Source organism: Pagrus major, chromosome 17 (genome assembly GCF_040436345.1).
Source record: "Pagrus major chromosome 17, Pma_NU_1.0".
Classification (NCBI taxonomy): Eukaryota; Metazoa; Chordata; class Actinopteri; order Spariformes; family Sparidae; genus Pagrus; species Pagrus major.
In genome coordinates, this window is record NC_133231.1 from 20,776,418 (window position 1) to 20,791,213 (window position 14,796).

At 44.6% G+C, this 14,796-nt stretch overlaps 1 protein-coding gene across 2 annotated transcripts in view; it reads left to right on the forward strand.

Annotated features, from left to right (window-relative positions):
• The window catches only part of LOC141011449 (nectin-2-like), an 82,167-nt gene that overhangs the window by 762 nt on the left and 66,609 nt on the right, over nt 1-14,796 (forward strand). The window lies entirely within an intron of this gene.

Genomic DNA, 14,796 nt, shown 5'->3' on the forward strand with positions numbered 1-14,796 from the left:
GACTCAACGCCATGTTTAGTTTTCTAAGGTGTGGCTCAGGCTGTGGAGTTAGGTGTTTTTCCCCAGGTGCCTCTCGGCCTCTACAGTTATAGAGTGTCCTCTTCTCTTTTAAACTGAGTCACTGTACCAGTCTGTCCTTGGTGCTCTCTCCCCCCCTAAAGCCACCCTTCTCCTACTCAACGTCCCCCTGCTCCTTTTCTTCCCTCCGTCCGCACATCATCCTGTGTTAGTTACACTTCAGTTGAGAAAAATGGGTCTGGAAACAGCTCTTAATGTACACTGAGAGCAACAGAAGGGGTAACAGCTGAAACTCAATCATTTGTGCTGCTGACTGGTCGTTTAACCTATACTGGCTTTTCTTTTCTTTCTTTTTTTTTAAAGGTGCACTGTTTAGTTTTCAGAAGAGAGAGATGTTGACTGTTTTCTCAAGCCAAAACAAACTAAACAGACTGTTTGTTTTCATCGCTGAATAAACAAACTGACCTTAAAGGACAACACAGTTCCATACTGTTTTACTTTGTTTATATATATATAGCCTATATATATACATATATGTCGGACCCTGACACTTTTCTAGCTTGGGGACCTTATTTCCCCCCAACAACAGCTTGTTTATTCAGTTTTGGAAACTAAATACGTCTGAGTTTGTGTCATTACCTCATTAATATTGTAAATATAAAAATTCTGAGTTTGAATTTATTCTCTGGCCCTTTAACTTCAACTTCAGTTTCAGTGAATCACTCCCATGTAGGCCTCCATTCAATTTGCTATTACTTTAAACAAGGTTTCGGGCCACTCCTGCCTGTCTGGCAATACAAGTTAATTATTCACGTGTTTTCCTGTCAACTTGAGCACAACTCGCCTACAGGTATCACAGAGACTAGAGCCAAATATTGAGAGAAGGCATCCATGGCATGCAGTTAACCTATTAACATATGAATGTGTGTGGCATGAAACCAGTTCAACAGTTTCCCTGCTTCCTCCCAAGGCCAGCTATTTGTTTTGTGTCGTAATTGGGGCAAGAATGTAGGACCTGCAGATCTGGCACAGCTAACAGTGTACATTTTCAGTCGGGTATATACAGTAATGCAGCTGATTGTGGTGGTGTTTTTAATCACGACTCTTAAGCACACTCACTCTTCTGACTTATTCATGCAGTGGACCTTTTTCGTCCAATTTCATTTTACAGAACATGAAGTGCTCTTAGGGGAGGGAGAAAAGTGGGGGGGAAAACAAAACAAAAGGTTTTACATATTTATGAGCGAGGGGAAAAACGCAAAGGCTTTACCAGAACAAGCAAAAGCACTGCTTTTTAAGTTTTTTTCTTTCATTTAAAGTTTTTTTTTTTTCCCGAAGTGAACCGTTGACCTCCTTTTGGGTAAATATATAAACTATGCAGCCTAAACCACAGGTACAGAACTGAAACTTTTCACTTGTCTACATTGCATTTTTGTTTCCCATTTCCTCCCCAGCTGTGACAGCAACCACCTACCTCCAGCTTCCATCCTGCGTCTGGAAGTGAGAGACATGATTTCATTCTCTGCAAAGTTTTCAGTTCATTGTGGCTTAGCTGTAGTGTAAAAATTCAAGTTTGATGGGGTTTTAATTAAGGTAGCCTTCTGTATATACAACTTAACAGAAGCATACAAGTGGGGGTCTAGTTTAAGCTCTGAAATTACACTACAATACCACCCCCACCCCCCAAGTCAAGGTTGTGAGGGACCCGTGGATGTGGGTCAGAAAGGCTTGGCCCATTACCATGGAGATGTTTTTATTGGAACAGGGGAGGGCTTACGTGAGGGGGAGTTTGGGCTATGAGGCTATGGCAGCATTGTCTTTATGGCTGAGTAAGCTGCGAGCGTGCAGGGGGTGGCTGGCTGGCTGGCTGCCTGAGAAACTGGTGGGCATGCAGGGTCAGGGCCGGGGGAGGAGGCTGCTTCCTTCTCCACTCACAAATAAACCAATGTTTGTCTTTTATATACCTGAAGCTAATTCAGATGCAAAGCTCCTCTCGATGGCTCTCCACAGTTTCGGGGAAACAGGTGGCTTTTCGACTGCCCTCTGCAGTGTGTCGCAGAGTTACAGGATTGGCTGGAAAACTAAAACGGCCAGCGACTGATTAAGACAGGCCCACCTCTCCCCCCCTCCGCCACTTGAAACCTTTCCTCTCTCCCGCCATCCCTCGCTCCCTCCCCCACCACTGCCGTTGAGTACATACAGGGGCCTTGTTCTCGTCTCCTTTTTTATTTTCAGCTATCTTTCATTCTTTCCCTGTCCAGCGCTTTTGTTTGAGTGACGCTTGTAATTGGTTTATTCGAATGGCCTCCCTCCCACGTCCCCCAGTCTCTCTTTGGACTGAAGGCCATGCTGTTTATGACAGGAACAACATGCAGACAGACAGGAAAATAAACTACAAGTGACCTCACCACAGTCTGTCACCATAGCTGTCGGATTTCTTGTCGGGCAGAGTCGCATTAGCCCCTCTGTAGTCGTGTTTTTCATCCTGCATAGTCATGCCAGCTAATGTTGTAATGACTCGTGAAACATTTTGGAGATTTTCCAGCATTTTCACAACACCCTGCCCTCCCACAAACACACACATACTGAGACAATCAGTAACTCTGATGAAGTGATGTTTCTTTTGGCCGTCCTACTTGTGCAATAGCTCTAAACTTTCTCCCTCCACATGGGGAGATTCTGTGTGAACAGTGGGCTCCTGCCAAGCCTAGGCCCATTCATCATTACAACAGAGCAACAGCATTACACTCTGTCTATTAAGAGAAATGTAGTTGATGGATCATGACTGGAGTTTATTTTTTTCTCCCTCCTTAATAAAAGAAGGGAAAAGTAAGTCCTTAGTATCTCATTAGTCCCAGCGGAGCGAGTGGCTTCGGTCTGGGTTTGGTTCCTGTGTTAATGGCTGTCGCAGTTAGGTCCCATCATTATGTAAATGAGCTGTCCTCGCCCCTTCGCACCGGCCCTGTAAATGCCAGAAGGATTTTGAAAAGGTCAGGTGTGCGTGTCTATATGTGTGTAAGGAAGTATGAACGCGGCGTACGCTTGTACGTACACACACGCACACACTCACAAAGGGGCCTTCCTGTTTAAATGACACATCAATAACCTCCTCCTCCCCCTTATCATCACCATTAAGACTTCGTTGATTCAGACATAAAACTGTGCTTGAATTTACAGCTTAATGGAGATGTGAAAGTGATTCCAAGCAACGGTGTGTGTGCATCGACATGGAGTCTGTGAGGCGAATGTGGTCACATTAATTTTAGATAACTAAATTCTAGAGAGACAGAAGCAATTATTTGGCATCTCACCAAATGAGCCTAATGACTTAGACAGCTTTCTATTATGACTTCTTGTTTCACCAGGTATGCTACTGGAAAAAAAAAAGTGATTTGAGCTTAGTAGCATATTTTAATGGATGCCTAGAAATGAAGTACCTCTTATCCAACAATAAATGGATGGAAAGCTTTTTAATAGGTGTATTGAAAACATTTTAGCAGCGGGCCCTTTTCATTTTCGAAAACCTTTTTATATGGAAGCTACATTGATTAAAACGTGGCTTATCCTCACCGTCTTATGTGGTTTTAGATATCTAGATATTCTGATAAATGAGTTTTGGTGAAATTACTGTGCTCTATAGACGTTTCATTACCAGTGACCAGAAACACAAAGGATCCATCAGGTTTATCGTTGACTTGGCAAATATTATTAGACAGGATGGATGGATCTGAAGAGAGGGAGGTCGATGAGCACGAGTCACTGCGTCTTGTTGCATTTAAGACCACAAACACAATTGAGCGCACACACACACACGCCCACGCGCACACATTACAGCTGGTGATGAATAAGGCCGGTAACCTGAGGCTGTGCTCGAAGTCAGATGACATTCCAATAATAGGGAGGAGCCGTCACATCGCTGAATGACAGTGCGTGTGCGCGTCTCTGTTTCCTTCTGGAAGTGGTGTATCACCCTCATCAGCAACCCTGTTATCTTCTGCAGACATCAGATCTGAGGACATCCTTTTTTTATCGCTGCCTGCTCATTTAACTGACTCTCTTTGAGGACTCTTTTCCTCCAACTTGTAAGTAATGATAGTGGCTTTCCTGCAACATGAGAGCCAAAACCAGGAGCACTGTGACGGCTCGGTCGGAAGTCCCCCCTTCTGCCTCCCGCCTACATGCACTCAGTGTGTTGAGGTCACACTGAGATGCCCCCCACAGGGATGTTTGTGTTTGACTCCCTGGGTTGCCAGACTTCTGGAGTCGGTCCCATCTGATCCAAAGGAAAATTAGCAGAAAATCCTCATCTCAGAAAGAATGCCAAATGTCATTAGTATGAATAGATGCTGCTCAGGGGTTTCCAAAAACACAACTGTGAAGAGGTCAGCGATATTCCTGGCAGAACTGTCGGGTTAAACGACTATCTACATGAAATCTGCGTGAATTAGCTCACACGCTGATATGAGTTCACTGCTAGAGACCATTCCATAATATACTGTAACCACCCACATGTTTCTAGATAATGGCGAGTTTAAGACTGTACTATTTGCAGAATGCCAGCAGCTCATCTTGTATACAAATGCCATAAGGCTTGTGGCTTACTTTATTTTTCAGTCACACACACATTTCCACACCATTAGTCAAGATACCTTCTGCCAAATCTGCATTTCTTCTGTGTCTAACAAACCCATTTTGGGAGATGCAGGTCAAACCCATTCCAGCTCAGCCAATGTGGAGAATGAGCGGTAGTTCCAATTGAAGATGCATTGAAAGGCAGCCAAACTCTTTAAAATAAAATCCCCTTAATTAACTAGACTTGGAAGATGGGTGTCTCCGTGACCCCAGCGTAGTAAAATCACCGAGGACGAGCAGAGCAGCGAGTGGGGGTTGAGGATGTCGACATTTTCAAATTCCACGCCGCAGCATCTTGGCAGAGAGAAAGAAGGGGGGGATTTCGAAAAACTGCGAGGGAGTGAACCAGGGAGGCCAAGAATTATCAGCTCATTTGTAATTTAGTCGCACCTCCCTCCCCTTCTTCCTCTTCTTCTCCCACTCTTAAAGCTTGAGACACATATTTAACAGCCTTCCATTGTGGACAGGAAAGGACTGCTTTCACTAACCTTTCTCTTTTTGAATTATTGTTACCTGACCTGTGCCCTCTCCTTGTCATCTTTCTCCTCGTTCCTCTGTCTTTGTCACATTCTTTTATTTCAGACAATCCTCCCTGTAGTGCACTCAGCAGATCTCTGTGCAACTCAGCACTGAGGCCCTTGACTGTGTCCTCCTCAGCGTGTCCTCCCCTACATATGCGCACACACATACATACACATGCACACGGCGGCTCATTAGCAGTCACCTTAATGTGTCTAAATGTAGTTTGCGAGGTGGAAGGTGGTTTGCGTTATTGATCCGGTATTGAATGGTGGATGATGCAGTGCCCTTATGTGATATTGAAAACATTTAGGGCTCGCTCTATCGGCATGACAGCGCCATGAAACATCTCTCTCTCCCCTCCTCCTCTGCTAATCCTTCCCTTCGTCCTCTCTGCCCCCAGTTAGTGAAATCTCAAGCAGGTTTTGCAGCTGCGACCTCTTCCGTGTTGCTTTTCACACATTTTTATGCGTTACCTGCAACATTAACTTGTTACCTTCCTGCACACCTGTACTCCGCTATTTACACACACACACACACACAGACGTGGTGCGTCTTAATCGCATCTGACTTTGACAAGGTCATGTCAAATTCACACTTATCAGAACTAGTGGACAGGCCGGCTACAGGAGGAAATTGAATTCAGTGTGACAGGGTCTTGTCAAGGCTCTGGGAGCTGGATATAAAGTCACGCTCCCCCCAAAAAACCTTGTGCACACCAACTGCTTTCAATTCAGTCGAGTTCCCTCCTGATCCCACAGATTTATCTGAGGAACAGCGTAACATTACACACTGTAATATAAAGAAAATGTAGTATTCTTGCACAGATATCATCTCAGAAATATGAGATAAGAAACTGAATATGCTGTCGCGGAGATAATGCACAACAGGTTTATTTTTGTGCGGAGAGTGTTCTTGTGTTTCATTGTTGTTGCAACCCCACGACTCCATCTCCCCTCTGATACCAGCGTTTATCTTTTGTTTCACTTGTTGGTTTAAAAAAAAAAAATGCCGCATGTGCTACGTTGATAAACAAGCAGCACAGTCGTCATTCGTCCCCAGAGCCTTGAAATGGCAGGAGCATTTAAATCCTACCCCTGAAGCAGCCAGCACATTAAGGTCAAAAGGAGGCAGCAGGTTTATTCAGTTATCAGGCCTGTGTTTTGTCAACAGGGTGTGCCTGTTTGGTGTGGCTCCTTGGGGAGAGCAGGTCCTCCTTCGTTGGAGCAATTTGTCTCGTTCATCTCTGCTGATTGCCCGCTTTGAAAGCGGACACTCGATCTCCTCTGCCACTCTCCCAACCATGTCACATTTGTCCCTTCACTTCCACCCCTCCATCTTGATTCCTTCTTCCTCCGTCCTCTCTGTTTACGTCCTCTCCTAATGCTCCAACTTCCTTCTCTCTGTAATTTGGCCCGTATAATTGATCCATCTGCTCAGTAAACCGCCGTCCCTTACTGTATCTCTTTTCCTCCTCCCGTCCTGTTCTTTGTTCTCCTTCTCTCTCCGTTCTTAGTCATCAATCCCTCGTTTCTGCTTCTGTAATTGGAATGTCTGTTGCTTTCCTCTATCCTCTTACTCTCTCTTTCCCCTTAATCTCTTCTTCTCTGCTGTGACTTTCTTCCACTCCCTGTCCCACTGTCCAATTCCCCAGTTGTCTCTTCCACCTATGTCAGAGTTTCTCTTTAAGCCTATTGCAACTGCCTATGCTACTTTTCCTCTCCTACTCTGATTTGCTCCCTCTCTCTCTCTCTACCTCCTTAACAGCCCCCGCCCTCCCCACAGACATTTGTATTGCAGGCATCTGTACCTTCCTACCACCCCTAACGAGGTCTTCTGTTTCTTTTTTCTTCCACACATCAATCTCTCTCTCTCTCTCTCTCTCTCTCTCTCTCTCTCTCTCTCTCTCTCTCTCTCTCTCTCTCTCTCTCTCTCTCTCTCTCTCTCTCTCTCTCTCTCTCTCTCTCTCTCTCTCTCTCTCTCTCTCTCTCTCTCTCTCACACACACACACAAACACTCCTCCTCCTATCCCTCCTTCTCCTCTAATGGTCGAGAACACCTCCTCCCACTCCACCCTGGTGGGCATTTTTTGAAGGTTAAGTTGCTGTGACACTTTTACAGTGTTTCACCCAACCTCACCCACCCCCCAAATATCTCACCCTCCTCTCCCTCTGTCTCCCTCGCCCCGTCTGCAGAGCGACACTCATCACCACCACATTGCTACGTGCAACCACAAACCCAAACGCCGGAGCACAAACGGTGCATACGTTGCGGATGCATGCACACAGTTCCCAGCAATGTTGCACTGATTTGATGGTTGAATCACTTGATTACTGTGCAGAGGACAGGAAAGGGGAAGTGACGGAACAAAGTCAAATAAGCGAGTGAGCTAAGCACGAGTGGTAAGGCGGGGAAATGGAAGCAGATGCAGGATTTTATTTCATTTCAGCAGAGGTAACCTGTCGTGCAGTGCTGGGATCAGGCTGACAATGTCCACTCCCCTGCTGCTAGATGCTGTCACACACTCATCTCCCCCGCAGGCAGTTACTAGGCCAGTAATGGAGCTTGACTCATCGAACAAGAATCTCACACTGAAGTTGAAAGAGGGTTACATTTGAAGAGTTAATTCCCAATGTGCAATGTTGTACAATTTAAAGCAGCATTGCAAAGCTAGTTTTCTGCTGTGGTATTAGAGTGGTACTGTACACAAGTCCTAGATAATGACTTAACAAGATACATTTGTGCTTATTATCACTATAAATCTACATTTTGTTCATATTCAAAACAAAAGAAATGAGCCAACAAACAAACAAAAAGATCGCCAGAGTAGCAAATGATTGTCTCTGCATGCCCAGATATGCAGCGTCTCCAGTGTCCATTACTCCCTCGAAACATGATACAACATATTTAACAGTCAGACATAACGTAGCCTAATAGTCCCTACTAAAACCTTTTTAATTTGTGGTATAAATTAAATGTCTAGTGGTTTAATTGATTAGTCATTCAACAGAAACTTAAAGGGGCACTGTGTAGTTTTCAAGAAGAAATCCAAACTCATCCAAACTATACATTTTTCCCTGACTGAATAAACAAGCTGTTCTCAGAGGAAAATAAGGTCCCCAGAACACTGTTTGAAACTAGAAAGGTGGCAGGGTCCGCCAGATAATAAGTAAAAAGTTTATTCAGTCATGAAAGTGCTGTCAGATGTACAGTTCATGTTCCTTGTTGGATGCATCTTTGAAGTTTCGGTTAGTCCTGTCATAATCTTATAAATCCTGTCATAATACATTTGTAACTGTATATTAAACATAAATTAGCACGAGAAGAATTCAGCATTCAACAGCAGCAACCTTGAGATGTTGTTTTTCAGTCCAGGCAGTCAGCCGGCTGCTGCTAGACAGAATGATACACTTGGTGTAACTGAAAACAGAGACACTATTGTTCTCGGCCCAAGCTCAGAGACCCTCCTCCTCCTTCCTCCCCTCAGACTCTACCCCTAATCCAGGTGAGCTGAGGGAGACCATTGAAAAGACCATCCATTGTCCTCCCTCTCTCTTCTCCCCTGTCCTCCCTCTGCACCACACCTGTATCAATGGACAGACCTGCCTTTGAGTGGAGCCCCTAGAGGGAAAGTGGCTCTGTAACAAGAGATGATTGGGTAGTTTCTCTTGAAATGGAGGCTGATGGAGGGGCTTATTTCGTTGTGTGGATGGACCTCTGTGGAGCCTTTTTAAAAAAAAAAAAAAAAAAAAAAAAAATCTCGGTGTACAAGGCTTAGATATACTCCTCAAGGGACATTTGTATGCAGAGCATCAGCCACTTGCCCGTTCCTCCTATGCGATAGGCATGTTTACGCCGAGCATGTATCACATACTTGCTCGTTATTTGGCTGCTTGCTGTTTTGGCTTTCTATCTTGGCCTCTTTAGGAAGAGCTTGGAGGGAGGGGATGAGAGCGGTGAGGGGAAGAGAGACGGTATCTTCTCTGCTGACTAGTACTTGTCACCGAGGCCCTCTGGGTGTTTGCTCGCTCTCTCAGGTTGCTGGGAGCCATCTCCTGAACCCTCTCCTTCTTCTTTTTTTTAAAGCTTTTAAAGGAAACACTTTAAACGCTTACCTCTGTCCTTTTTTCCTCTCTTCCCACTTTCCTTCTCTTGCAACAAGCTTGCGGGTGATTCGTGCACCAGTGATTCATGAATTTATCTCTGGCACGGCACAGTCATGCCGGCTGCACGCATGGATGTGTGTCTCGAGTGTGCGGCAGGGTCTGAGCGACAGAAGAAGGCTGCGTGCTGGCGGGGGTAAAGGTAGGGAGGGAAGTGCTGTGATGCCAGCCGTGATTAGAGCAGGAGTACTTGCCGTTTAAACACACATTTAAATAGACACAGCCCCGGGAAGATATGGGGGGTTAGGGGGAGATGAGGAAGAGGATGTGGTTCCTCTGTGCTTGTGTAAACTAACACAAGTATTCTCAATTGTTCTGGTTTTAAATAGAAGTCCCTCAGGCTCCACCTACCAACTTTGCCTCGTTCATTTGTTTGTCTAGCTTTCTCCCTTTTTCCTCCATTGTCTCGCTCTCCATTTTGTTCTTCACTTTTGACACAGAATTGCTTTATCTTGCATAGATTATTGATGTCCTCCATAGATGTTTTCCTACTCCATCCCTCTCCTCTGCATTCTTTTACACGACTCCTTCTCGTGTGTCCACTCATTTGGCTGTCATCCCTGTGCCAGTCAGTTCCCTTCCTCTCTTCCAATTTATCTCCCCTCCTCATTCCTTCCAGATGACTCTCTCTCTCTCCCGTCTCTCCCCTCATCACCTCAGCCCATTGTGAGTTTGCTTCCTGCCTCTCTTCCCCTCCTCCCCTGACGCGTCACTCTTCCTTTTCCTCTCTGAACTTGACTCGGCCTGTTTGTCTCAGGTTTGAGTGTCCTACTTTGATTTCCCTTCCCTTCCCCCCAGTGCTCTTTGCTCCTCCCCTCCTCTTTCTGTTGTTTATTTACATAGAGAACGATGGAGGTAGGGCTGTCAGGTTGGATTGATGGATGGCAAGAGGCCACGGGTGAGGGGATCTGGGCGTTTGATGGACGCTCCTGTCAGTCAGGATACTACTTAAAGAATTGGCTGGTTCGTTATTGTAAAAAGGTCCTTCTAGAGAAGACTTGCTGGCAGTATTAAGATATTCACCTAAGAGAGCTCATTCTTCTCTGGACCGGCGTCCTTTTGGTACCCATAGATCTAACATTATTTCCATAATGTAGCCTGAAAGGTCCCTAATGAGCTAAGGTAAACCATTCTTTAGACGTATATTGACATTTTAGAACATAGAACTGCTCCATCAACAGACACACGCTGCTGCGCCGCACGTCTGCCCTTTAAAAAAAGCTCGTCCCTCGTAGATGACATAATTATGCAGTGTCAACGTGTGACAAGCTGAGCTTAGCTGCATTAGAAGAATTAATATGCACAGCGTAGGAGGGCGCCTGTCCATGATCTTCTAATGCTTATAGCCACTCACTCTCCTCCCCTGTCTGGGGAAGCCATCAAACTCCAGAGCAAGTTATCTCTGAAGCCATCAGGGCTAATGCTCTACTGCCAGTAGTAGGTTTTAAGACTCGTATAATCTCCAGCGGTATTGCATTCATTTGTCAAGCATAATGAATGCACTTGAGTTTTTGCTTGGCCCATTTAATGCTGACACTGGGGTTAATTGGCTTAAAAGAATCAGATATAGGCTATGATATCATAGTTAGACTCGTCTTATTACATATTTAATGCATAATTCAATATTAAACTGGATTTCTATGGAAGTCTTGAAGCTGAATCGATTTTAATGTGACACTGTGATTCGATTCCAGCAGAATACACATTTTATTGATTATTATTATTGTCATAATGGATAGTACTTTGATTTAAATGCTATTTTGAAGACTTTAAGAACTGTTGATAGAAAATTAATGTTTCTTAGAAGTCTTTTGATATGAAACAATTAGAAGATGACAGACAGCACAAAATGTAAAGATCTTGGAATTAGGGCGAGAACAAAACTTTTTAATTTCAGCTCATTTGCATGGTGGCACAGTGGGGCTGCACAATATATCATTTTGGCATCGGCATCGCAATGTGCGCATGTGCAATTGTCACATCACAGGACGTGCAATGTCAAATAAGGCAAATTAAATCTAACACGTCCTGCTACAGTTGTTTTGCTGTTGGTACAAAAGGATGACTTGCACAGTTCTCATTTTCCATGACTAATCGACAAGTCATACAAGAGAAATCTGTCTGATATTGCACAATGTGACTTGCAGGATCTGCATGCACAGCGAACCACCAATCGCAATCATTCTTTATCAATTACTCAAACAAAGCAGGGCCTACTTTGGTTGTTTGATAAAACACACTCTTACACAATCACCCCAATCATTCAAGAATGATTAATTATTTCCAAATGGTGGAGATTCCAGCACTTTTTCATATCGCAACGTAATATGAATTTCCAATATTGTGCAGCCCTATAGCACAGTACATTTTTTCTGTAAATGGTCTCAGACAGTGAAAACAGTGGAGCTGGAGTCCATCATTGCAGCTGCTGACTGCAACATATATCAGAACACCAAGTACAGATCAGCACAGTGAGTCTGTAGCCTGACATGTTGCAGAACGTACAGCCTTAAATATTACAACCGTGCTCTCTGGCTGAGGTGATAAACTGTCAACAGAAGTGAACTTAAGCGCTGTTTGACTTTGCGTTCTGCGTTTTTTCACGCGTGGTTATCTCAACTTCAGCCAGTAAACACTCGATGCTGTGATAATCTTTAGCAAAGACTTTTTTCCCCCTCAGTCTGTTATTGTCTATTGGAGAAGTAACAAGAGCAGTCATGCACGAAGCTGTGCCACATCAGTAAATACAGCTTGTGTTAGAAATATCTTGAGCTGAAATGATAAGTTGATTTCAAGCAAAAATGCTGCTGTTCCGGCTTCTCAGTTGTGAGACATTGCTGCTTTTCTGTATCTTTTTGTGCTAGTAAGGTGTTAGTGAGACCTCACTTTGTGCTTTGGCTGCAACAAACACTTTTTCCATTTTTCCTTATGAATAATCTTCTGAATATTTTCACAATTTTCCCTATAAATGTCAAGAAAGTTTGAATTACTCATCACAATTTCTCAGAACCTGAAGTGACGCAAAGACTCTCCATTAAGGCTGTAGAAAGTAGAAAAAGTCCTGACATTTAAGAAGCTGGAAGCAGCAAATGTTTGACATTTTTACCTGGAAAAATGACTGAAATGATTAATGGATGATCAAAATAGTTGGCAATTTATTTTCTTTTGAGTGACTAATTGATTAACTGACTAATTGTTGCAGCCCTACTTCAGGCTTTAAAAAGTTGCACCATTTTTCACTATTGTCTGATAATTTGTCGGCCATACAATGAATCCATCAATCAGCATATTGAATGATAATGAAAATAATTGTTGGTTGCCGTGCTAAAAATATGATTGTTTTCATAATGAAGCTACAGGAGTCACATTAATGCAGATACCAGGGGTAGCCAATTTACAAGGACACAAGTGCTTAAAAGCAAAATGTATCTTGTTCAAACGAAAAGGGGAAGTGGAAGCATGTGCCAGTTTGGACAAAATCATAAGATCAAACCTCAAACCCCACTTGTGCTGAGTCTGTAATGGTAGGAGTGATGGGAAATGGAGCTGCAGAGATCATGTGAATGGCATGCAGTGGGATGAGCAAGAGGAAGAGGCGAGCGCAGGCCACACTGTTAGAGGTAAATGTATGTTGGCAGTAGCTAAAGGGAGGGAAAGAGTGAGAGCACAATGGCGAGAGGAGAGAGAAGCCTGTTACTGAACCATCAGTGGCGGTAATGAGACACAGGTGCAGCCCATGGAACCACATCCCCTATCAGAGAGGAGGATGGGAGGGCTGGGAAGTCGTCAAAGGCACTGCAGAGCTACAAGACAAAAGACTCAATGCAACATTTCACTTTGATAGAACATTATTACTTATTAACATGCGCACCCCCGCAGGAGTTCTTGAACAATCACCCGAAAACAGTAGGCACCCTGGGGACGTGTCATTACTCTGGGCGCCCGGGCTTTCTTCCCTAACTCTCCATTCATTTGCATCTATTTTGAGCGCCTAGTTAAAAAATCATGCAACACATTTAAAAACAAGCATGACATGCAGCCGTATCATAGGAATAATTCCGGGGCTTTGTTTGTAGTTCATCATCAGCTATGATCATTTAATTTAGACTTGGTTTTCAAACATATGCTAATGAACGAGGAGCCAGGAAAAGCCAGAGCGTTGCAACGCCGCAACTGATTTCAGTGCTTGATTGTTAATGAACTTATATTTGGGTTCGCTTGCTAAAAACAGAAAATGTCGGAGTGGTTAGGAAAGCTGCTTCGAAAATTGGTTAGCAGATGCAATGAGAAAAAGATTAAGGAGCACCGACGGGAGAATGTAAGGTGACAGATTAAGATAGGAGAGCGAGAGGAGCAGAGGAAAGAAGGGCACAAGCTGCACAGGAAAAGGTGTTAAGACAGTGTCAGGGGTATTGAGTCGGAGGGGTGTGTGCAAGGATGTGAGCAGCAGATACACACTCCCCGCCGCAGGCAAGGTGTGGTGACTGACTACTGTTGCTGCTATACTTGTTTTTCTCCACCAACTTTGAGATCACTCAAAGGCATGAACCAGATGGAAGGTTTAGGATGGGAGGAATCCCCACAGTAAACAAGTGTGTGCGGCGTGCACGGTGCAGAGAGAAGAAAAGTGTGATCCAGAGCAGCTGCGGTCAGCGAGTGCATGTGGGCGCGAGGTTTGTTTGAATGTTAGACATCAGAGAGGGGAAGAGAATGGTATTTGTATTCAGCCAATACTGAGCGGGTAAATATTTTGGAAGGGCATGCTGCGTCGGTAGATTGTTCTTTTAGGCAGCGGGGGTGACGACGGAGGAGGGAGAGATGAGAGGAGAGGAGACGCCGAGCTAAAGGAAACTGTGAAGCGGCAGCTATGTTTATTCCACCATGCAGAGACGTGAACACAGACTGAGCTTTGTCCCGCGCCCAGGCTAACTTGATGTTCGAGCTAGCTGCGAGACCTCGGAGAGACGCTAGCATAAACTGCTTTGCTCTTTCCCCTTCATTTGCTGCCAAATGACATCGCTTACTCTGCTACGGGGTTGCCCTCGCTGCCAGTGGCTGCTATCATGAATGAACAATGTGCACTTCTCAGGGTCCCTACCTCTCCTCGGGGGGCCTCTCCACAGGCCGAAGGTGTACACTACAAGCCATGGAGCTAGGCGTAAGATGATATTCATGCTGAGGCAGTGTTGTTAGAGCGATGTTTGATGTGAGAATAAACACGTGAAGCATATGTGCACGCCGAACACGCATGCTGCAGAGTGACCTCCACGCTGCCTCTGTTGTGTTGTATGTTTTATTTTCTTCTGCCATTGTGTTATGGCAGGACAGCTCCAGAGGGGGATGAGGGATAAGAGGGGTCATTCATTCATCTCACACACACATCCTCAACACACACACACCTCCCTCACAGGCCTTTCATCTTTACTCTCACAGGCTTCTCTTGTTCTGTCAGTCTCACTGAAGA